This window comes from Melanerpes formicivorus, unplaced genomic scaffold, assembly GCF_026170545.1.
Source record: "Melanerpes formicivorus ecotype bairdi unplaced genomic scaffold, bMelFor1.0.p_v2 SCAF_8, whole genome shotgun sequence".
Classification (NCBI taxonomy): domain Eukaryota; kingdom Metazoa; phylum Chordata; class Aves; order Piciformes; family Picidae; genus Melanerpes; species Melanerpes formicivorus.
In genome coordinates, this window is record NW_027142360.1 from 20,607,344 (window position 1) to 20,632,623 (window position 25,280).

At 42.8% G+C, this 25,280-nt stretch overlaps 1 protein-coding gene across 1 annotated transcript in view; it reads left to right on the forward strand.

Moving 5' to 3' along the window:
• Positions 1 to 2,521: 2,521 nt before the first annotated feature.
• The window catches only part of GRAP2 (GRB2 related adaptor protein 2), a 44,359-nt gene continuing 21,600 nt past the window's right edge, over positions 2,522 to 25,280 (forward strand). Inside the window, exon 1 of the mRNA XM_068142495.1 lies at positions 2,522 to 2,685. The gene's annotated coding sequence lies outside the window, so the exon portion shown is untranslated. The remainder of the gene's footprint in view (positions 2,686 to 25,280) is intronic.

Below are 25,280 nucleotides of genomic sequence, written 5' to 3' on the forward strand. Positions count from 1 at the left end.
TACTGCTAAGACTTTGCCCATTTTTGTTTGTAACACCTGTGGGGTTTGGAGGGATACAGATGGAACCTGAGCTGGTTGGCTGCTTTTTCTTCAAAGCTAACAAGAATGAGAGGTTAAAACATTTGGGTTATTTCTGCTGCTTTTGGGCATCAGGCTGGAAAAAGCACAGACCACTTGGGCAGGCTCTGAACCATAGTCAAAGAAATTGAATCCCATTCAGATCCTCAAATAAGTGCAAAGTCAAGAAAAGTGGCTTTAAGAAACCAGGGCACATGGATCTCACAAACTTGATGATTTATTAGGCTATTTCAGCTGCAGAAAACCAGTCTACCAGACAGAATTCAGACTATGCTTTTAGGCTATGATTTTAAGTGGTCTTCATGATGGCAATAGGGAGAAATTTCACATGGTGTCAGTTCTTTTTTACTTCTCTCTGAAATGTGTGGTACTAAGAGCTGCAGGCAACCCACGGGCCAAGGCAAGGGCTGCATTCACAGTATCACAGTCTAACTTAGGTTGGAAAGGACCTCGAGGATCATCAAGTCCAACCTATCAACACAGACCCCATGACTAGACCATGGCACCAAGTGCCACGTCCAATCTCCTCTTGAACACCTCCAGGGATGGTGACTCCACCACCTCCCTGGGCAGCACATCCCAATGATGAATGACTCGCTCGGTGAAGAACTTTCTCCTCACCTCGAGCCTAAACTTCCCCTGGCACAGCCTGAGACTGTGTCCCCTTGTTCTGGTGCTGGTTGCCTGGGAGAAGAGACCAACCCCTTCCTGGCTACAACCACCTTTCAGGTAGTTGTAGAGGGCAATGAGGTCTCCCTTGAGCCTCCTCTTCTCCAGGCTAAACAATCTCAGCTCCCTCAGCCTCTCCTCACAGGGCTGTGTTCAAGGCCTCTCCCCAGCCTTGTTGCCCTTCTCTGGACACGCTCAAGTGTTTCGATGTCCTTAAACTGAGGGGCCCAGAACTGGACACAGGACTCAAGGTGCAGCCTAACCAAAGCAGAGTACAGGGGCACAATGACTTCCCTGCTCCTGCTGGTCACCTGGGCACACTGCTGGCTCATGTTTAGGCAGCTGTCAATCAGCACCCCCAGGTCCCTCTCTGTTTGGGAGCTCTCCAGCCACTCTGACCCCAGCCTGCAGCTCTGCATGGGATTGCCGTAGCCAAAGTGCAGCACTCGGCACTTGGACTTGTTGAATGCCATCCCATTGGACTCTGCCCATCTGTCCAGTCTGTCAAGGTCCCTCTGCAGAGCCTTTCTACCCTCTAACTGACTAACATCTGCTCCTAGATTCGCTGAAAGGCCTTTCTGCTCTCCAGCAGCAACCAGTTTCCCTACCATGTCCTGTCTCCCACAAGGCTCTGCTGGGCACCCTTCAAGCAGGAAGAGGGACTAGAGCTCTGAGGGTAGGGAATAAAAGTGGGAGGAAAGCAGCCTTTATGGTGGCCAAGCCCCAGCAGGCACAGAATGAGGGCAGGGGTAACTGTGTGTGGAATTAATTCCAAGTGGGGTTGACATAGGTGAGGAAACACAAAGGGACTCGCACTGCCAAGACCAGCCCTCTTTGTGGCCCTCATCCCTGCTTCTCCTTACTCCAGGAAGCCTGAACAGCAGTGATGGTTGGGTAACCAGGGAGATTCCAACTGCTGTCAATCACCTGCAAATACCCACCTCTTTTCTGTCCTAAGCCAACCAGAATGCTTTCAACCAGGCTTCCCTTCCCTTATAGGATCCTTGCACTCAAAGCAGCTGTCAGTCACACATCAAGCCCCACCCCTCCCTGCCTTCCCACCCCTGTTGTGAGGGATGGGAGACCCCTGCCGTTTTCTGCAGTGGCGGGAAGAGGAACTCGCACAGGCACAGAATCATAGAATGCATTGAGTTGGAAGGGACACACAAAGGTCATCTTGTCCAGCAACCCTGCAGAGAGCAGGGACATACTGAACTAGATCAGCTTACTCAGGGCCCCATCAAGTTTGACTTTCAATGTCTCCAGAGATGTGGCCTCCACCACTTCTCTGGGCAACCCATTCCTGGATTTCACTACACTTGTGAAGGAATTCCTCCTGATGTCCAGTCTAAATCTACCCTGCTCTAGATTCAAACCATTGCCCCTAGTCCTGTTGCTACAAGCCCTTCTAAACAGTCCCACCCCAGCTTGCTTGTGTGTCCCCTTCAGATACTGAAAAGCTGCTCTAAGGTCTCTCCAGAGCCTTCTCTTCTCAAAGCTGAACAACCCACATTCTTTCAGCCTGTTCTCATAGAAGAGGTGCTTCAGCCCCCTGATCGTTTTTGTGGCCCTAGGGAGACAGCTTAGTGCAGTAACCCAGCTGTAGCATTTCAAAGAAAAGTGCTGTAGAGCAGCTGTAACCCTTGAAGTAAGAGAATAAAACCACACTAAGCTGAGTTCCACGCCCAGCTCGGCAAAGCTACCTTGGCTGCGAGTTTGTGGTTTGCACCCTGCTGGCTCGATTGGCTGCATGGCATGAGAGAAAGGGGGAAATGCTGTGGTGAAGTCTTGTGTGTCCTGCATGGCTCCTCAGACTCGACCCTTGCTAAGCACTTGCACTGAAGACAGGAGAAGAGTGTTATTATGAGAACCGTGCCATTGCCCACTGCTTTGTCTCAGCACAGATCCTGAAACAGAGTGCAACCACCTGCCTCAAAGGTACAGATCTGCTCATCTGCTTGCTTCTTTCACTCTGAATTCTTAAAGGTAGAGGTGTTGGCTAAATTAGCATCACATTTTCTGCAGAGTTAACAAAGTAACATCTTAGCTGCAGGGCTCAAGGTTTAGTGTGTTTTCATTTTCACTGCAGGTGAATCAGGTTCTCCTTGGCAGTGGGCGATGAGGACTGTGCTCAGAAGAAGGCTATTTATTGGAACTAAGAAAAGAAAATAATAAAAGGGGATTTTTTTTTTTTCCAGTCAGAAGCACAAAGCAAAGGGATATTCATATTTCCCAGAAACTTTAAGGTTGCTCTGACAGAGATTGGACTATTGTGTCCTTCAAACACCCAGGGTCATCACATTGTCTGGGGCAAGATGCCTAGAAAGGAAAATGCTTCTGGCAGCTGTAGATCTGGCATCACGGAGCCTCCTTTTGGTGTCTTCTGCAGAATGTGGTGGGATCTTCGGGGCCAGGCATGAATGTAATTTCCCTTCAATTGCTTTTTAATGGTCTTGCAAAGCTTTTTGATGCATTGTGTGTGTGATGTGCAGTATTGTTGCAGGACCGTTTCTTTAGAATGGAGTGCTACAGAGCTGTATGATGAGGTCAGTTTGAGTTTCACGTGTGTCTGTGCACACAAAGAAAGTTCATAATACTTGCAGTTAACCTGTGAGCAAAGAAGAATCAGTCTCCAAGATGGGATTTAGTAGCAGCCTTTTAGCACAACATTTTCTTAGAAATAGTTATCTAAACTCTCTTCAGCAGCAGGAGAAGTGTCGCAATTGTATTTGTCTGGAGAAGAGAGGTTTAATAATGACTGTTTATTAACAAGCATGGCAGGAGATGGACTTGGGGATGAAAAAAAGTTGCCCACCAGTTATGGCTTGGCATGGAATACACTAGCAGTCATCCACTTGTAAGTGGAAGGATAGAGAGAGGCCCATGCTTTACCCTCTACTCCCAAGTTTCTGAATAGGACATAAACCCTGGCTGTGATGTGATGGTGAGATGAGTTGTTGAAATTATATTGAGAAAACAAGTTCCCTTAGCAGTGGCTCAGTGATGATGTTGATGTCCCAGTGAGCCAATTCCTCTTACTTTCCTATCTAGTGATATTTACTTCTGTCTCTTGCGTCCAAACCTGACAGTCCCACAGATAAGACATTAAACACAAAGTAGGACTGCCTGTCTTTCTCATTTTTATTAAGAGGGCAGAATAACCTGGAGATGGATGGTTGGATGGATGGATGGATGGGTAGATGAACAATGTGAAACGTACACCTCTAAACTTAATCTTTATTGTCTGGATCACAGAGATCCTGTGTGGATTGTCTGGATTATGAAGTTATTTTCATCTCTACCACACCCTTCCACACACATCTCCTAAAATTGCTGAGACTGAGGGATCTGCCTAGGCAAAATAAAACCTCATCTTTCACAATGTATAATTTTATACAACTTCCAGAGAACCAGGGGTCTGCTGCTCAAGCTAGCCAGCCATCCTGAGCTCTTCAAACTTCTTACACTAGTTTGCAGAAGGTATAATATCTGCAAGCTTGTCTGGGTTTTATGAGATATAGCTATTACTCTATAAAGACATCACATCCCATGGAGTATAAAGACTGTGTAAAAGACATCACTTTCTTCCTCAAACTTTGTCTTCCTTCACTTAATCACACAGAATTTCTTTATTTTTCCTTTCCCAAACTTACCTTCTCTTCTTGCAACCACACACCGTTTTTGCTGATTCAAGGTAAACAGCAGTGCGTGTTCTCTGTGCAATGTTATACTTTGCCCTCCCCATCAGTTTGCAGCTTGACAGCAGCTCTCCATGGCCACAAGCAATATCTGAAAGTTTGGCAGGGAAGAGGTTGCTATCGAGCTGCAGGTCTGGGACTACTGCTACAGGCAGTCTCCTTTGGTTTGTTTTTACTGCCCGACATAATGAAAATGATCTTCATTCCTTTCACTATGTTTCCTCCCTTAACAGTATTTTCACTTTAAAATCTCCTCTTAGTGGAGCTGTAAGACATACCATGAAATACACTCCCTAGCAAGTTCAGTCTATGATTATTAGTCAGAAGAGTCTACCCACTGTGGCTAGGAAAACATCCTCTGTTTTACCAGTAATGAATTATTGCTATGCCTATGTCTGTGGGGCTCATTTTACTTTTTACAGTATAATAAAGCCCTGTCTTCCTCTACCTTTCTCCTTCATCTCCAGAGTCTGGTTTTGGCTTTGGTTTAAGAGGAATGTAGCTATTCTGTCTTCTTGCAGTTGCTCAAACTGCTATACACAACATAATGATGGTTGCACGCTTGATCTGATGCTCTCAGGGCTGGCTGTGAGCTATATTCCAGTCAGCTCAAATGGTAGCCATAAATCCATTGATATCTTTCAAAAAATCTTTATTTTGCATCTCCCCTGAAGGAGACTTCTTAGGCTTTTCGGCTTAGTTTTCCACCATTCTTTTTGCATTTAGTCATATAGGAAAGAAGCGTTTTTACCATCAGGGTTTATATGGTGGCAACTTTGCCTTTCCTTTATAAGCCTTTCACATTAAGATGGACATTTTTTGCCTATTGATGAGCATTTTGCCCATTTGCCTTTAAGACAGGTGAGGCTGAATGCTCTCACTTTATGTGTGTAATTGGGCCCACACACATGAATTGTGATGGTATTGAGATGTCAGAAGCACTAAAGCTATACTAGCTTAACTAACTTGGCAGTCTGCAAAAATGGACTGGCCTCCTGAGAAAGCAGTTTTATTGCTTCTGGTACTCCCATTCCATTGAAATATCTCTGTGTATGACCACACTGTACTCTGTGGATGTGTCCTAGAGTACATAGAGGTAAGGTGACTTTCCTAGGAGTTCTCAGCAAATATTTAGCTAAGCCGAGCTCCGAAATGGGATTCTTGAACGTTTTTCTTCATCACTAGACAAGGCTGTCTTGGTTTTGCATTTTATAGTGACAGTTTAATTTTAAATATGATTTCAAATAAGCACTTTTTTAAAAGAGAGAGGGTGGGGGAGAGAGAGACTCTCACAAACATGAGTAGAATTAGCTAACATAATTAGACGTTAGCTAGACTAATAAGTGTATGTGCTGTAGTTTTCATGCTTCAAGGTACAAACTGATTCCTTTGATATAGTCATTAAAATGGTTTGATGCTTTACCCAAATGCTTCAGATGTTTGGTCACTACTGTCCTGTGGATGTCAACCTCATCCACCTGGCTAACCTGGGTGAGAGGAATGGCATCTTTCTTTTGGCTGTAGCCCAGAATGCTGTCTCTGAAGTGTAGTTGTTGTGAATATGGTTTCTAGAAGGATTTCAAATGGATGGGAATGAAGAAAAGGGTCTGAGTTCTTCAGGTAGCTTGCTTTCTTTTTTTTTTTCTCTTTCTTCTTTTTTTTCTTCTTTTTAGTATTTATTAAATATTCTGCTGATTAGAGAACTGTGCAAAAGTACCATTCAAATAACATCTAAGCAGGGCAGACTACCCTTTGAGGAAAGGATGGACACATTATCCAAGCATAAAGATCACAGGTCAGCACTGCAAAATATTATGAGATGAAAGGAAATTATTCAAATGCCTAAATGAACAGCATGTGCCAATATATGATGAAGCTCTTCTTTCTTTTCCTCCCTCTTGGAGCTCCAGATCCATCCATCTGCCCTTTCTCCAAGTCTGTAACCTTTTTTTACACACAGCTTTATCTTTTTGGAGCAGTGTACAGTACTAATTACATCCAATTTTTTTTCCCTGAGGCACTGTATGCCTTACATTCTCTAGACTCCCCTTTCTAGTTCCCCAATTATTTTTTTATTATTGAATGAGAAACCCACCAGTAACCCCTAGAGTACAAATTTTAACCATCAGAGCTCTGGCATTCCTTTCTTTGCTTTTAAAACACTAGCTACATAAAGAATGTTATGTTTCCAGGTCGTGGTCACTGCGAGCTACAGCTGAGGTCTGGCACAGAAGAAACACTCCATAACCCTTGATATCTGAATAGGGATTAACCTCTAGGGTATGGACAAACTTCTATAATTGTCTCTGTGCTTGAATGTGCCCTGGTAATAGTTTTTCATGCAGAAGGGTAGAGTGTATAAAAGCAAAATACTGGGAGTATTCTGTCTGACTGTGCACAGCATTTGTTGTACCACATCAGATTATTTGTCTGTCATGTCCTTTATGGTCCCAAAATAGTGGTCAAAACATAAGGATTTTGAGAAAGGTGACTGAGCCCTTTATTAAGCAAGTGCACAGGGCTCTACACAGAGGTGAAACAAACACTTTCTAACTCTAGCAGGGTGATTGGTTTACAGTTTGAAGTTGTATTATCAAGTTTCAAGCTGCATTATCATTACACTGACAGAAATAATGCCATCGTTGAACCATGATGTGCTTGGCTTCTCCTTTCTTGGTCATCCTAATAATGTAACAGATCTATGAAATTACATCCATCAAAGCAAACAAAAGTTATCCCTATTTGCTGTCAGAGAGGACTGAATCTAGTCTGAAAATACTTTCCCATGTTGAACAGAAGGTGAACTTTAATTCACTGAGGTCATTAAATACTTTGACATTCATAGTAGAAGGGGATGAATAGATGTTGCTCAACATTATATAGGCATTGTCATAACAATGTCATTACCTTCAGCAGAGGCCATGTATGGCACTTGCATCCTTTGCCTACTGATTTGACATAGTGTATATTGCTATCTCTTGTATCCCAATTAATTACACCTCTACTACATGCCTAATTGGTTTAGTGCTGTCTTCTCCTTTAGCTGTAAGGAGCCCACTCAATAATCAAAGCCTCTGAATGTTTGTGTTGTCAGATTGGCTTTAAATGATGTTCAAGAAAATAATTTCCCTTTCCCCCAATATTACAAGAAAGCTCTTAATGGTGTTGATACCACTGCTCACAGTTACAGAGTTTCATCATTCAGAGCAGCAGCTGCTTCCCTCTATTCCAACATAAGTGAAACCAAGTGTCCTGTTGGAAGATGCCGGAGGTGCTGCTGTCTACCAAGAATCTGGGTGTAAAGTGATGAACATTTTGAAAGGGCCAGTCGAGGTGTGGGCAGCTCAGGTATCTTGAAAGTTCCATTTGTAGAATAGTCAGAAGGAATACATTAAACACAGGAGGGGGGAGTTGGGGGACAGGAAAATTTTTGTCATGAGTATCAGAGGGGAAAAAAAAAGTCCTGGAAAAGTCTTCATATGTTGTCAATGCCAGGTTATAGTGATCTTTAAGTAGAACAAAATGCTGGATTAATTGATCCATTTTCAAGGCTATAAAAACAAACAAAAGACCAAACCCCAAGTGTCCAGTTTCTTAAAGACCCCACGTTTAAGGGTAATTTTACTTAATGAATTAGAGAATAGGTTTACTTGTAACTTAGGAAATTCATTAGGTGCCCTTACAATTAGCACTGTAATTCTTACTGTGTGCTGGGCTTCTCCTGTATAGCACCAGTGAGTCCTTTTTTAAATGCAACACTCAGATCAGCTCTAAGGACACAGGCTTGACAAGTACCTCCATAATAAATACTAATTAATTTTATTTATTTTTTTTTTTTAAACTGCTTTTCAAGACTGTTTTGATTTGCTCCCTTTGACTGTTGAGGTCACTGTGGGAAATGGGGTTGAAGCAACCACAAGATGATGTCTCTAGAAATTAATCATTAGCTAATAATTGCAGCTGCAGAATGAGTTTAGAAACATTTTCTTAAATCTCCAGGGTCTCTGAGGGTCAAATCTTTAAGCATCCTGAGCTTTATTATTAATTAGCTCTTTTACAGAAAGGCTTCATCTGAATTTCACACAATGTTGACACTGGTTGCTCTTCATTGACAGAGGTTATGTCTTCACTGCCATAAACAAGCAGTGCTTTAATATTCAAGTAGTTTACTCTAGGTATATTCTTCAGTGTGGAATCTCAGGAAAGAGAAAGCATGGTTGATTTTACAGCAGTGTGACTTGTTGTGGTCAATAAAATACACCAGTAAAATACCTGGAAGGTACCTCAAGCAGCTAAATCAAGGTAATAATTCCATTGAGAATTTACTATGCAGTATCTGTCTTAATTTAAAATATAAACAACTAAACACAACAGTTCTTGAAGTACAGACAAAGTCGGAGCAGAAGAAAACCCAGGCTTTAGCAAGTTCTCATTCTAAAAAGAAAGGCAAATGGAGAGTGGAAAGTAGAACTGAGGAAAGATGAAGGGCTTGTTTGAATGAAGAGCTCTCCCAAGTGGTGTTGTACCAGGGCAGTTGTTTCAGGAAATTTCTTTGGCTAGCCATTGGTACTCCAGCATAAGAGTTTCTTTTTCTGGCTTGACCTTTCCTCAAAGCTTCCCACAACTGCCTTTACCTGTATTATTAGTCTCACTTTAATAAATCATCAGGGCTACTGCTCTTGACTGAAGGATTCCTTTCCCCTCCACAGCCAGCTAAAGAGCTTTTACCATTCTTAATATGCCATAACTTACAGAGAGACTGGGAGTGGAAGCACACTTGTAGCCTCTGCTTTGATTCTTCTAAGTGTTTTTTTGTTTCATCTAGTAATTTAGGGGAAATTCTAAGGAAACCTTCAGCACTTCAGGAGGTAGCCAAAGTGAATCAGAGAGAATCAAGCTCTTCCCTCTGAGTCAATAGTGAATGATATGCCCTAGGACATTCCTTGCACAAGACACACAACTGTAGGCTGATTGCCTGTGGTCATCAATTATCCTTCAGCTAATTGCCTAAGTCTGAAGGCATTTGCCCTGATAGCCCAGACAGATTTCAGTTTGCCTTCTGCACATCTGACATTTTTATTTTAATTGGGCAGTTGTTTCTTCTGCCCCTAACCTGCTGTGCACTGCTGAAAAGCACTGGAGGATGGATTTCCTTGTTAGGTGAAGGAATAGATACAGAGGCAGGGAAAGCAGCAGCCAAATGAGGTACCCTCCAGGGTAAAGCTGGGGTCAAAGGACACAGACATCATATTTTAGCATTCAGGCTTACCAGCTCAGCTAACCCATACCAGAGGTGTCCAGAAAAGTATTATTCTCAGTGAGGCTGTGGCAAGAAAAGAGCTCATAGTAGCACTTCTTAATTAAAGTGCTGGTCTGTTTTAGCAAGAGAAGCCAAAGGAGCAGCTGCAATCCTTTAAAACACACCAGGGAGAAACTACAGCAGTGTGTGCCCCCTGCCCAGTACTGCTGCATCCCCTTCTGAGGAAGCCTATCAGGATACCAGAAATACAAAGTGAGTGAATTGAATTCATGATTTGTGGATTGCATTGGGAATCTCTTGAGGTGAAGAGTGTTTATTTTCTTAAGGAATTATGACTGGTTTGAATGGTTTCTGCCTGGTAGGCTGAGTTTTGCTCTTCTGTTTGAAATGGTTTTTAGCTTTTGAGCAGGATGTTCTTTTGAAATGTTGTTTTCCTGTTCAGTCTAAACAATCCTGGTATGACATTAAGGGGGTGGTTTTGAATGCATCAACTTCTGCTCTGCAATCCTAGATGTCTAGCTGACTTGAGCTTTGGAAGGGCTGAACATCTACCTCTTCCCTTGACAAGAGGCAGGCATGAGCAAAGTCCAATGACTTTCAGACAGAGCAACCAAGGGAAGAGTATCTTAAAATTCAGTGAATGCTTTTGGGATATTTGAGCACCAGCTTCTTTTACAAAGATATATTTAATATTAAATATATTTAATAAGCTAAACTAAAAAACAAGGCTTATGTTCAGGGCAAAACAGTCTACTGTAACCAAATACCACAAGATATGCAATAATAATGAATCTGAACATTACAGTTCCTTGAATGTGATAACAAGTAAAGAACACATGAGTAGAAGACACTGACAGAGAAGAGCATAGAAAATTTAAGTGCAGCAGGCATCATAGGGCTTTGGTTTTTTTCCTATGGAAGCAGAATTGCAGTGCTGATAACATTTTTAGATTTGGATGAAATTCACCTTATTCATCACAGAAGTAATCACACTAATCTCTATTTTGATCACACTAATCTCTATTTTGAGGCATTAAATCTCCTTGCAGGAGACAGGCCTTGTTTAAGTCTAGTGACAAGCAATCCTTGCCACTGGTAGGTTTCACAGAATCACAGAAAACATCTGGTTGGGAGAGACCTCAAAGATCATCTAGTCGAACCCTCAACCCAGCACTGAAGGGTCAATGCTAAACCATGTCCCTAAGTGCCAGGTCCACAGGCTGCTTAAACGCCTCCAGGGACAGTGACTCCACCACTGCCCTGAGCAGACCATTCCAATGTTTGATAACCCCTTCTGTGATGAAGTATTTCCTAGTATCCAGCCTGAACCTCCCCTTGTGCAGCTTGAAACCATTTCCTCTAGTCCTGTGATGTGACACCAAGGAGAAGAGGCTGGCTGCCTTCTTGCTCCAACATCCCTTCAGGTAGTTGTAGTTTCTCAGCTGCAGAGCCCTTACTACTTTCACAATACATCTTGAAGGGTGATAGCTACACAGTTCCTACAGCTTGTAGTTCCTCAAACCTTCTTCTGCAGAGTTTTTAAAGGTTGTAGAAGAGGAGCACCTTCTTGAAGGCTGTGGGAGGTACATGAGAGACAGCATTTTCTGCAGTGCTTAGTCGAGTAATTTATTCTTTTTTCTATTCACGACTTTTCTCCTTCTTCCCTCTTTTGCCTTGTTTGCTGAATTCAGTCCACAAATATTAATTTTTTAAAATTATTATTACATAACAAGGATGTTAAGCACATAGAGGTCAGGAAATAATTATTGTAATGCTAGCCTCATTTTAGTGTGTGTTTTGATTATATGCAGCTGTGTAATTGGAGTCTAGCACCGAAGTCAGTATCATCTTATGAATGCATATTGAAAGGAAATCTCATTTAATGCAGATCTTCTACCCAAATGATTTTCCATAGGACTTTGATCTAGACATGCACATAATTTATACCATTGCCTGACTGAGACTGGTGTTCCATTAGAGTAGTCACTGCAGCAAAATCAGGTTACATTCTCCTCTTGTGTAATTTCAAAGTGAACCCTGCTCTGAGAAGGCACATGAATGGGATGATCTCGGCAGATCCCTTTTAATCTAATTATTGTGTGACTCTACAAGCAGCTCTGATCCATTGGTTTCTGTGAAGTTGAACCATCTAGAAGAAAATCATTTGCTTCAAGTAGTTTGCCTTATGAGTAGGAAAGACCATGAAATAGCAAGGAGAAGAGATGTAACACAGAAGCTCAACAATCAGTCCAACAGACTGTCAATTCCTTGATTATTATTATTATTGCTTTCACCTCTTTTTCATGAGGTGGTTCTTAGATGACAACACTGCCATCAGCACAGTGTATGGTGGACCTTAACTGTAGGAACAAGTGTGTTGGGTGTTTTACTGTATTGTGGAAGAAGCGGGACATTGTCCTCTCCTCGTAAACCATAATGTAATGTTGAATGCAACATCTGGCTTCTTTAAATACCTCAGCCTGAGAACAAAGCTGAGGTAAAATGATTGTGTTCTCATGGTTAAGTGAGCTGCTGGGACCAGCACTGGTTCTCAGACAATCTGTGAACTGGTTTGTAGCTGTTGTTGATCGTGTCGTGCTTCTGCCCTGATTACCTGTGCTGTGTTATCCTGAGTTCCCACTGTTGCTCAAGACCTCCGTGGGTTATACAGTGTTCTGTTGTGGGGTTCTCCCCTCATTTCATCACCTGTTCCAATGGCTGCTTTATCTACCTCAATGAGTATGCCTCAGAGGGGGCTGCTTTTTATCTTATGCATGAAGCCAATACAACACAAGTAGATTGGAATTGCAATAATATGCCTGCAGCTGCCACACAAACAAATGTAAGAGTGCATTTTCTCTAAACTTTTTGAACCAGAGCTGCACTCATGTCTTTCTTTAATAGAACAGATTCTGCACAGATTAGGCCCAGTGTTTAGGCCTTCAGATAATGAAGCACAGAGGCTCAGCATGCACTTTTGTTTCCACTAAAGCAATTTTACTTCAAGATTTAAGTTTCACTATTCAGTGGTTTATTATGCAAACTGTGACACTGGGCAAAAATGGCTGAAACTAGGGGAGACAGTGTCCATCCTATAGGCACTCACCAAGCTTAATTGAGTGTAGTATCAGTAACTTCCAGAATAGAAGTGGTAGGCAGGATCTGCAGTAAGCAAATCTTAATAATTTAGAAGACACAGTAATTTGGACATTACCATAAAGGTAGTGGTGCAGATCTTGGCAGTGCCCTTACCTGTGCAACATGTGAGTCTATTGCTCTGGATGAAAATACATCTTTAGTTCTGTGCAAAACCAAACCTGACTGTTTTTAGCTTGAGGTGAGACACTACAACTCTGCTTGCCCAACCCCAATGATATTCAGTCTCCTTGAGGATTAGTTCCTATGTGGCCTGCTGATTCAATATTCACAAGATTCTCCATCTTCAGTTTAAAGCGCTGAGTCCTTGTGTATCTTATGGTTGCCTCTTCACCCCTGGAGAAGATTATTTTTTCAGGCATTTCACCAGGATCTTTGTCTCCATACTGACAGCACTATTTTTCTTCAGTGAGAGTTAAGTCCATGTCTTTGCCCAGAGTTTCAAACTCAAGTGCTTGAATCAAGGCTCCTAAGCTTCAGAGGTGAGGCTTTAGAATGGCTGAAAGCTGCTAAATGTGCACGGATCAAACAGTATTTAAGATGAGCTGTAAGAAGTCAGACTCTCTGCAAACTTGTACTTTAAACTGAAAATATAACCAGGGATGAAGGAGCATCGTGTTGGGCCAGATCATAACTGGAGAAGTTGCCATGTATTCTTTCCATGGAAATCTTTAAGTAGGTGGTTCAATGGTGCTGGTGTTTGACTAATACACAAATTCCAGCCTCAGCTGATGTCTGCTCGTGCTCATGGGTGCTCCTTGTCATCCACATGTACACAACACAGGTATATACCCTCCAAGTGTACACAGAGCAGCTCATTCACAGCTGTTGGGATTTGTGTTTGCCAAAGAAAACACAACACACATGTCACCTGAAGTGTGCTCTTGGGACCTCTGTTCCTCTGTTCAGGCCTACTGCAAACAAACATCTTTCATTTATAATCAGGTCCCAAGAGATGCACATGTTCAAATATACTTTGGCTTAGATGTGCTCAGGCTTGTGTGCAGAATGCCTGCTCCTGCGTGAGGGTGGGAAAAGCACTTTACATGGTGCCACGTTCACCCAGTCATGCGTGCAACCCCACATCCTCACACACATGCAGAGCCTGCTGTTTTCCATGTGTGCATTGTAGCAAATAATTCAAATTTATTTCTTCCCATCCTGCTTAACATGCAAATGTGGATGGCACATCAAGATTAGAAATAAATGTAGCAGAATGACTTCAGTCAACCTGAAATGTCGAGTGAGTCATTCGCACCCTTTGCGCAGCCTTCCCTTTTTGCCACATGCAATCTATTGAGCAGTTTGAAGGCTGTGCCGTTCCCTGCTCCAGAGCAGCAATCGATCACTTGCTCACCAGAGGAGTGGGACTGTGATTGTTTTTGCAGGGTGTACAGGGTGAGGCTCCAGTTAGCCTCATTACCACAAAAGTGCCCACGCTTGTAGGAACAGGAAATGTTTCTACCACTAAGAAACTTGGTGTTTAATTAACAGAAACATTCATTCAGGTTGGAAAAGACCCCCAGGATCACCAAGTCCAGCCTATAACCCTACTCGGTTCACCCCTAAACCATATCCCCAAGCACCACATCCAAACCACCTTTAAGCACATCCAGGGTTGGTGACTCAACCACCTTGCTGGGCAGTACATTCCAATGCCTGACCACTCTTGCTGGGAAAAAATGTTTCCTAATGTCCAGTCTAAACCTACCCAGTCACAGCTTGAGGCCATTCCCTCTTGTTCTGTTACTAATTACCTGTGAGAAGAGACCAGCAGCAGCCTCTCTACAATGTCCTTTCAGGTAGCTGTAGACAGCAATGAGGTCTCCCCTCAGCCTCCTCTTTTTCAAACTAAACAGCCCCAGCTCCTTCAGTCACTCTTCATCAGGTTTATTCTCCAGGACCTTCCCCAGCTTCCTTGCCCTCCTCTGCACTGGCTCCAGCACCTCCACATCTCTCTTGTATTGAGGTGCCCAAAACTGGACACAACACTCAAGGTGTGGCCTCAGCAGAGCTGAGTACAAGGGGACAGTCACCTCCCTACTCCTGCTGGACACAGTATTTCTAATACAGGCTAGGATGCCATTGGCTTTCTTGGCCACTTGGGCACGTGGCTTGGTCTTACTCAGTTGCTCATCGGTTAGAACCCGTGTCTCTTTCTGCCAGACAGCTTTCCACCCACACTTCCCCAAGCCTGTAGACTTTCCCAAGCCTTAGTCTGCACAGTAGTTCAGTAACCAATATTCCTACATCAGGGTATGACCTAGGTATTGTTATTCCAGATGAAGCTATTCAAATTTTATATAACTCAGTTTTGGGTTAGGACAAACAAGAACAAGTTGTTCCTGCTTCAGAGTAAAAGTCTCTATGTGTTAAAGCATTCAGGAACTGCTGCTGCACTTTAATTTCCAAGGTATCATAATCCAAGTGAACTAAAAAATGCATCTACAAACATGAAAGATGCCCCACATTTCCATTTAAAATGGTACAATTGCTTTGCAGAGACAACCCCCAGGAGCAGTAACAAACTGATGTTCACATTTACCTTATAATGAGGAAAAAAAGGTGGATTGACTGCTGGAGTTGCATCTTTAAATGTATGAATTACTGTAATTAATTACTTAAAAACCCTTTCAGAAGCATTCCCAAATGCAGATGTGCATGGACTGACTTGTAATTTAGAGAAAGGCTGTTTTGTAGCACTTAGGCCTTGTAAAAGGGGTTCTGTGTTTAAATGGAAGTTGAACCATGGAGCTCCATTAAGCAGAAAAAGCATTGTTAATGCAACACAGAAGCTCAGAAGGTAAATATATACATGGTGACATTATGCAGTGAAGGTACCACAGCAGTGCTCATTACACCACGTGGCAGATACCATTAGGAGATTTCAGTTTCTTCATCCTTACTTGGATGGGAAGCTTTGCATATAAAGTGTATCAGATTTTCTCAGAGCAAAGGTGGCTATGAGCTGCAATTGTGTATAATCTGGCCAAGCTTGAGAAGTGGGCCCACGTAAACCTCATGAGGTTCAGCAAGGCCAAGTACAAGATCTCGGGCTGGGGCAATCCCCGGCATCAGTACAGGCTGGGGGAATAAAGGGATTGAGAGCAGCCCTGCAGAGAAGGACCTGGGGGTACTGGTGGGTGAAAAGGTGGACACGAGCAGCAATGTGCAACTGCAGCCCAGAAGGTCAACCATATCCTGGGCTGCTTCAAAAGCAGCACAGCCAGCAGCTCACAGGTGGTGATTCTGCCCTTCTACTCCACTCTGGTAAGAACGCATCTGGACTACTGCATCCAGGTCTGGAGTCTTCAGCAAGAGAAAGAAAGGAACTTGTTGGAGCAGGTCCAAAGGGGAGCCATGGAAATGATCAGAGGGGTGGAACACTGCTGCTATGAAGAAAGGCTGAAAGACTTGGGGTTGTTCAGCCCACAGAAATGAAGACTCTAGGGAATCTTTTTGCATCCTTTCAGTACTTAAAGGGAGCCTGTAACAAAAGATGGGGACAATTTTTTAGCAGGGGCTGTTGCATCAGAACAAGGAGTGATGGTTGTAAACTAAAAGAGGGCAGATTTAGACAGATTGTCCAGAGAGATGGTAGAAGGCCCAGCCCTGGAAATATTCAGCATCATGTTGGACAAGGCACTGAGCACCCTGACCTAGTAGAAAATGTCCATGCTTACTGCAGGGTGGTGAGTCTAGATGACCTTTAAAACTCTCTTCCAGCCCAAAGCACACTTTGATTCTATGTCCAAGATAAAATGGCTCTGAGAACCTAATTCTCAGATTTCCTATGTTTGTGTTTAGATTATCATAGCTAAATGTATGTTGAACTAGACTTTTCTATTTCATTTATTCATGAATGCATGAGAGGAGTGGGGAAAAATATAAAGGAAAAGAGACAAGGCAAATTTTAACAGCAAAAAAAAACCCACAACTTTTGCAGTCAGATGTGATTTTGTACAAATATGGATTTATGACTAAAAGGATAAAGAAACATTACCTTTATCTCCCTGAGCTAATTGTAGTTCTGCTTTTGTGCACAGTCGTATCTGTCGGTACACAGTGTCATTTTAGTGCCAGAGTTCCCATTTTGTACAATTATCTGTGCTGCCAGGATTAATCTTACACACACACAAAAAAGTACCAAGGAAAACAGCAGTTTCATTACTGATCTTGCTCCTCTTCCCATTTTACCCAAGATGTTATCAGCTGGCCTGATCAAAGAAACCTGCAGTCGCTGATTTGAAGTAGAGTATTATGCACCCCAAAGTATACACCAGCAGATTTTTCATACCATTTTGTTCACCTATCCCACTCAAATGTATTGCTAGATGGCAGAGTTCAATAGAAGATTACAAACTATTTTTACCCAGTTGGATTCATGCCTTAATGTAATAAATTCTCTAGGTTGTGCTAGGCCCAGAAATTAAGAATTTATGGCCTTCTGTTGCATCCTTCATCTTTTATGTACTAAAAAGAGGAGTTTCTTAACTGCTGTGGAAATGAACTGAAGATGTCAGGTGAATTTACTCCTGCTTCAGCACAAATATTTACAGATAATTTTTTTCTAGGTTTTCATTCCACATTGCAAAGTTCATGATTGCTCAGAGACAAAGGGAATGCCCCCTTCACGTGCACATCCAGTGTGTATTCGTTGCAGGCGTGCAAGAACAGCAGAATCGCTCAGCTCGTAGTTACAGTACAAGAGCTCAGGTTTGCAAAGCAGGATCATAGAATCATAGAATGGTCTGCATTGCAAGGGACCTTCTTGGCCACCAGCACACGTCGTTATCCATGGGACAGCCATGTGCCCTGGTGGCCAAGAAAGCCAAGGGGATCCTGGGATGTATTAAGAAGAGTGTGTCCAGCAGATCGGGGGAGGTTCTCTTCCCCATCTGCTCTGCCCTGGTGAGACCTCATCTTCAGTACTGCGTTCAGTTTTGGGCTCCCCAGTTCAAGAGGAACAGGTTTCTGCTGGAGAGGGTCCAGCAGAGGGCTGTGAGGATGATTAGTGGACTGGAGCACTGCCCTGTGAGGAGAGGCTGAGGGACCTGGGGCTTTTTAGTCTGGAAAAGAAAAGACTTAGAGGAGCTTTAATAAATGTTTATAAATATCTGAGGGCTGGGTGTCAGGAGGGAGGGGACAGGCTCCTCTTACTTGCTCCCTGTGATAGGACAAGGAGTAATGGATGTAAGCTGCAAGCACAGGAGGTTCCACCTCAACACAAGGTGGAACTTCTTAACTGTAAGGGTCACAAAGCACTGCAACAGGCTCCCTAGAGAGATTGTGGAGTCTCCTCTGGAGATTTTCAAGGTCCATCTGGATGCGTTCCTCTGTGACCTGAGCTAGATCATAATGTCCTGCTCTAGTGGCAGGGGGGGGTTGACTGTAGGGGAAGGATTGTGTTCGGATAGCTTTAGAAGCCTGTAGGGAAGATTTGCCTTTGCTCGAATTCGACAGGGCTATGTTTTGTCTGTGCCTCTGAGAGTAACGTAAACACCTTGTAACTGAAGGAGAGAAACTAGGCAGAATTTGGTTGGATGTATTAAATATTGTTTTGTTATTTTGACCTGTTGTATGCCTTAATTATACATATGCCAGTAGAAAATGACCAATTGAGAAGTGACAGATGTGCCTTCTGATGGACTATATAACTTTGCTGTATAACATAATAAAGGTCTTTGCCTGCTTACATCTGGTCCAGAAAGCATTGCAAATCCAACATCTATAAAACATCTACACTATTACAGAGCTCTTTGGGTCCCTTCCAATCCCTGACATCCTGTGATCTTGTGATCCTGTGACCTTAAAGATCATCGAGCTCCAACCCCTTGCCATGGGCAAGGACACCTTTCACTAGACCTTGGGGTTTTTTGCAATCTCTCTCTGTGGTCAAAGCCACAGATAATGAATCTCAACTAATCTTTCCCAAATACAAGGAAAGTACCTGGGTGTATGTGGATCTAATCCTAGGTACATATTTTATATTCCGGGGGTGTATGGGCAATTGGTTGTTTTTAAAGAAGTTTCACAGCATCAGATTCTTGATTCTATTTTGACTCCTTTGCTCTGGAAGTGACTTGTGGAAAGTCCTTCACGATAGGAAGCATGTCTGAAATATAGCTTTTCTCCTTATCCTGGTCTCTTGTATGATCAAATTGAGAAGTATAATTCTCCATCTGGTTTTCTGCTAGTGGTATGGTTTCTTGAAGCTTTTCACAGCTGGTGTGAGTCAGAGAGGCTTTGAAGGTACTTGTAATTATAACAAAGACCAATTTTAGGGTAAGTAGTCCAAAGATTGTACAGAGCCAAAACTCAGACTGAGGCTTCCCTGAACCCTCTTGACCACAGTCTTTTACTAAGAGTAGCTCTTCTCAGAGATAAGGATCATAGAGAGCTACACCTTCATGAAGGCAGATGTATGTACGCACCTGTAGATTCCAGAACAAATTCAGAGGTGTACATTCTTGCAATTGTTCTGACCTGTACCCATTTCTCCTCCAAGCACCTCCAAAATTCATGTAACCATCCTAAACACACATGGTCTGTTGGCACATGGAGACAGTCTATTGATATAATGGTCTGTGGCAGCCCTAAATTCTGTGAATTCTCAAAGTGCAAGCTCCACCTGCACTCAAGAGCAGATCCCTTGCATATGCATGCACATGGGCAGTGGGAACAGGATTACTATTCTGATAACCACACAGCTGCAGTACAACACATATCAGCCAGTGCTGCAACTTACCACGAAAAGATGAGAAATATTGAGAGGCAGTTAGCTAGATAAGGTATGAGGAGATCTTTTTAAAACTGGCATAGAAGGAAGTGGGTACATTTTTCATACTTTAGATGTTTGTCTGGAGGGCTTGAGAAGGAGCTGCTCGGCAATTGTGCCAAAAGAGACCATTCAAAGCAGCTTCCCATCAGGCAGCATTCCTCAAGTGTCTGCTCTTTAGGAGCAGTCAGGGAAATTCATTCTGTGGGAAGCAGTTAATGGAGCTGCATTACCGACCCCTTATTGCTCTGCCTGATAGAGAGACAGCAGGTTCACTCTGGCAGCTCCAGAGCCCTGATCAGTTCAGATTAGGGGCTCATTCTCTGTCTGGCTTAATCAGGCATGTTTAGATATATTTATCATGATTAGAGAGGTGTAGCACAGGGAGGGGGAAGAAACAGAGAGTGAGATTACTATTCTCTATCTCCAAATGGAAGCTTAACAAATCCCACTGAGTCGCTAGGTGCTCATCAAAGGGAGAATTTAAATCATGGAAAGGAATGTTTTGTTCAATGCTCCAGCACTAGATTCAAATAACTGAAGAAAAGACTCTTTTTCATTTCCCTCACTTCGTTTCTCCATCTGCCCCTTGCATGCAGCAAAGGAGAAAATCAGCAGCTCGTGCAGCCCATGCTGATGTTGTCCTGATAGGCGAAGCATGGGCTGCATGCTTATCTATAGTTCAGAATCTAAGGATGGGATGACAAAATCAGCTATAATCATAATGGTCTAGGTGTTTGAGGCCTCTATTTTTGTCATGTTTATCTTTCAGGAATGCACAGCCTCTTGGACATATTTTGCTACTTCCCAGTGTTCAGAATGGATGATAATAAACACATTGTAAATACTAGGAAGAGGTTCCTTTTCCTGTCAGTAGCAGTGCTTCTCTGTTCTGTCTTTGCCTGTCTGTTTTGGGGGATTTGAACTCTGTGGAGAATTATCCCAGTGTTTGACAAAGTCAGATGTGCCAAATTTGCTCCTGATGTAACTTGGTATAGTTCAGAGATAACGGTGGAGATCAGCTGATTAACACTTAACAGTTTCTGAAAGAGGTAGTGTTGGCTTTCAAGACAGTAGTAAGGAGAAGAAAGGTTTCTTAGATCTGTCTCAGTGCTGAGGGTGTTCAGAAGCTAGTCCTGCTCCAGAGCAGAGGTCAGGCTGCGGGACCCATGGCTTCTTGCCCTGAGTGACTGGTGCTCTTTAGCGCTCAAGTGAGACAAGTGTAGCACAGGCTTGGAAAAAGTGTTATCAAGAGAAGCATATTCTGTTTACCTTTTCCTGTGGTGTCCAGCCTTCTTCAGGCTTGCAAATTGACCTGGATTTCCCCATGAAGGCATAGATAGTGCTGTGTAGCAAAGTAGAAGGCTGTGTAGTAAACAGAGGCATCCTTGACAGTGAGATGGATCTTCTTTGTTCTCATCTGATGATCCTTAAAAAGTACTTCATGCACCATGAAGACCACTACACAAAGGCAGCAGGCTTGCTTTGGCTAGGTGTCCTTAGATTAGCTGGCAACATAGTTGTAAGGCAGTTGCTTCTGTCTTGAGCAGCAATGAAAGAGTTAAAGGGAATCTGTGAAAATCCAGGAGGATTGTTTGGTGGTAAAGGAAAATAAGTCAAAACTTCCCTTTTGCTGTTGTAATTTGCTCCTTCATCCTCCGCTAATCCAGTCAGTTCTGTGACAGTTCAGTTCTTGTGATCTTGTAATTGCTGTCAAGATGATAATCTGGGATGTCATAAGTGTGGCTCAGTGTAATCACCCTGCAAATGCAGAAGGTAGAGAACCTAACTGATTAGATACAAAACCTGCTAGTGAGACACTAATAATTCAGTAATCAGGAGTTGTGGGGTTGGGGACATAGAATAGAAAGTTGGCACGTTTAGAAGCATTTGAAGACGATATTTAATACCAAATTTGGCAGTACTTCTTTAGAATAGGAAACTAGAGGATCACAGCAATACATTCCCAAAGAACAGTCTCTCAGAAGTGCAGAAATGCTCATCAGGTGGAATTTTAGGTGATATCTTTTGGGATGAATTATCATAAGGATAGGAAGAGCTGCATGAATCAAACGGCAAATTAACACTGTTATTTGAGATTGAAGTCATGTCTCCTAGCAATAAATGGTGTTACATTGATGGCAGCAGACAGTTAAAGCTGTGCACTCTCCTAGTGCACACAGAACTGTAGAATTAGAACAGTTCTCTTACAGTTAGAGCTTATTCCTGTAAGAGGAATGGCTTCACACCCTTAATTGAAGCACTTGTACCACATGTGCATGCACCATAGGCTGTAGTCACACCAGCTAAACAGAATGTGGTTTATGAGGGTAATGGTGACAAGACCAGCACTAGAGCAGCAATAACTATGCAGCTGATGCTGTTGACTGAGCTGTTTGAGGATCCTGGGACTTGATCAAACAGGACTGCTTCAGGTGAGCAACAAGGTGCAGAGCTTTTGAGGCAATTTTTGCTAAGAGGAAGGATAGGAAAGTGGGACAGAGCTCTGCCAGGTTAGTTCATGGATCTCTGCAGAGAGGCTTTTATAGCACTGCCACTCCTGCACGCTCAGTCCTGAAAAAAGTAACTGCCCACTAATGACCTGTCACTGTGGACAGCCCAAGCAGCTGTTTGCAGAAAGCAAAGCTGGGAGAGAGGATGAATTGCAGTGTGTGTAGTGTATCTGAATATGGGGACAGGAATAGATGGGAGATCAGGAAAGACCAGACAGCTTCCATTCATAACATCCAGCTTTATGTGGATTTACGGCCCTGATGCCTCTGAATCCATAGATGCTGAGTTACTTCCAACAAAACATAGCATTTGAAATTTCCCTTGTTTATATACTTTGACTTCTGTTTCCCTTATTGGCAAAGTTACTTTCTAGAGGTAAACTAATTAAGAACATAGGGAAGTAGTTTATACTGAGGACAAACAAAATCTGGCCACTTGATTTTTGTAAGACAATGTCTTTGTAGGCAGTTTTCAGACAGGTCTGCAGACACATCTATTTTGGGTCATTCACCTAAGTGTAAAAGCAGGTGTAAGATTATCTGCACACCAAGCTTTTTTTAAATCCAGGTTTTCCCAGACTGTATCATAGCTATGCTTCAGCTATCCCACCTGGATTATGCCAGGAGTAGATGTTAATATAAGAAGTCTGCAGCAGGTAGTTGTGGAATTGCCTGTGTTGGACTTTAATCAGTTGTCTGATAGAGATTGGCTAGAACATGAAGGTATAGAGCCTAACACCCTTCCCATAAGGTTTGTATATTGAAATGGAGAATAAAAGAGGGTCATTTCCTACCCCTCTCCTTACCCCTCTCCTTACCCCTCTCCTTACCCCTCTCCTTACCCCTCTCCTTACCCCTCTCCTTACCCCTCTCCTTACCCCTCTCCTTACCCCTCTCCTTACCCCTCTCCTTACCCCTCTCCTTACCCCTCTCCTTACCCCTCTCCTTACCCCTCTCCTTACCCCTCTCCTTACCCCTCTCCTTACCCCTCTCCTATCCTGCCCTACCCTACCCTATCCTTTATCGTTGTTGGGGGCTTGCCACCGCTATTCAGTGTTTTGCTTATGGTGTAGAAAGCCACATCTTTTATGGCTTGACATGAAATAGATTTACTATCCTGGTGGAATAGTTCTGGATACCCAACAGGAATCCAGAGAGTGTTTTGTGACATTGCCAGGCAGCAAGCATGAGCGACAGCTCACAGCAGTGCTCTTGCTGTGGGGCCCATTAGATCACATCATGGTAGAAACAGAGAAAATAGGTTGTTCTAATGTGTAATGTAATGTGTAACACAATGTAATCTGTCAGGCCATTCACAGAGCATGAGAATTAATGTAGCTTAAACCCAAGAAGGCTGTGAGGTTTAGTGTCCCACCTGCCTGCAGAGAAGTTTATATTACCAATGTATATAGCGAGAGCTGCACGCAAAACTTTTCACAACATGACGAGAGCTAGCTGCTGTACTCTTCTTCTGGCCCCCTGCTTTCTGCACCTGGGCATTTTTCCAGCAAAATGTATTTGGGATTATCTTGTTTAGAGGGAATTCTCATTATCTCCACCCTTCTCTGGTTTGAGTGCTTCATAATTTACAGCATGCCTCTGTTTTAACTGGCAAGTATTGTAGGGAAATTATTGCCTCCCCAAAGCATACTGCTGCTGGACTGATTGTCTTAGACCAGCATGTCAGGGTGGGGTTTTGGTAAAGAACAATGGCTCATAAGAAAAGGATTCATCTAGTCAGGTTACAGCTCCATGCAGCCCCTGATGCTGTGCCTGGCAACGGTGGCCTGGGGAAGGAAGGTAAGAGCAGAGCGAGTACACAGCAAAGCTTCTTTCTCTAGGGTCTTCCAGATCCTGACGCTGTTGAGAGTGAGCTCCTTGATATGAGAAATGATGGATAAAAATCTCCCTTTTGCCTTATTCATGATTCTCATTATTTTCTGCATTGCTTTTGCATTTATTCCTCTGTCCACTTTTTTTTTTTCTTGATAGGGTGGAGGATTACTCTGGTTTAATTTGGTTCCTCCTTGTTCAGAACATTTCCATTCCTTTGGTTGTCCATAATTACTTTCTCTCTACTGTTTCTAATTCTGCTGTCTCCATTTTTGAGGTGAGGACCAGAATTATTCCGACGAGTGCCCCCAGCATGTGTGCAGGGATGTGGTGTTGCTTCCTGGTTTGTTCTCTGTCTCTTTCCTGACATTTCCTAAACTGCCTTTTTTGACTTCCACTTCAATAAACTATCCACAGCAATTTGAAGGCATCTTTCCTTAGTGGTGATTGCTAATTTTAAGTTCATTGCTATGTTCATACAGTTACAGCTGTTTATTCCCATGTCCATTACTTTGCAGTCATCAGAACTGAGATTCATCTTGCTTTCAGCAGTATTTTGAAAACCATTTGCAAGTCTTTGTGATCAGATTTAATCTGTATTATCTAGGTTTGTTGGGTTTTTTTCATCTGAAAGCTTCATCACTTCATTTTTGCCAGATCAGTTATGAATATGTCTAGCAGGCTGTTTCCGAACTTTTAATCAGTTGTTAATCCTCCATAGGGCCTTCCCTCTTATTCTGTGAGAGCTTAGGAGGTTTTTTTAAGAGTCTTCAGTGAGAGACTTCATCAAAGAGGATTTAGAAATGCAAGTTTTATATCAAGTGATCACACATATTCACCTGCTCATCAGCTCCTTCAAAACACTCAGTCAGATTTTGTGCAGCATGACTTCTTTCCACCAAAACTTTGCGGGGCAATTACTATGTAATTTGTCTCTTATGCCCAGTAATTATTTTCTTCATTATTGTTTGTACCAATTTCAGGCATACAGAAGTTAGAACTCCTGCCCCTTGCATCCCTGCAAAACACTTTTCAAACATCGCTGCTCTTTCTCCTAGCACTGAGGCTGGGTTTGGTCTTACATCACACGCCACAGTTTAATTGCTCACCTTTCACTACTGCGTGTTCAGTTTAGATTTCACTCAACATTTCTGAAATATCAAATCCTTGGATTTACTCTTGTTCATTTACTGATTTACCCTAAAACCTTTTGTTCCAATCCTTCAGCTTGAGACAGGCCCCTTGGCTATTCTCAACTAAGAAAACCTCAGTGTAGGGACCTCCTTACATCCCTA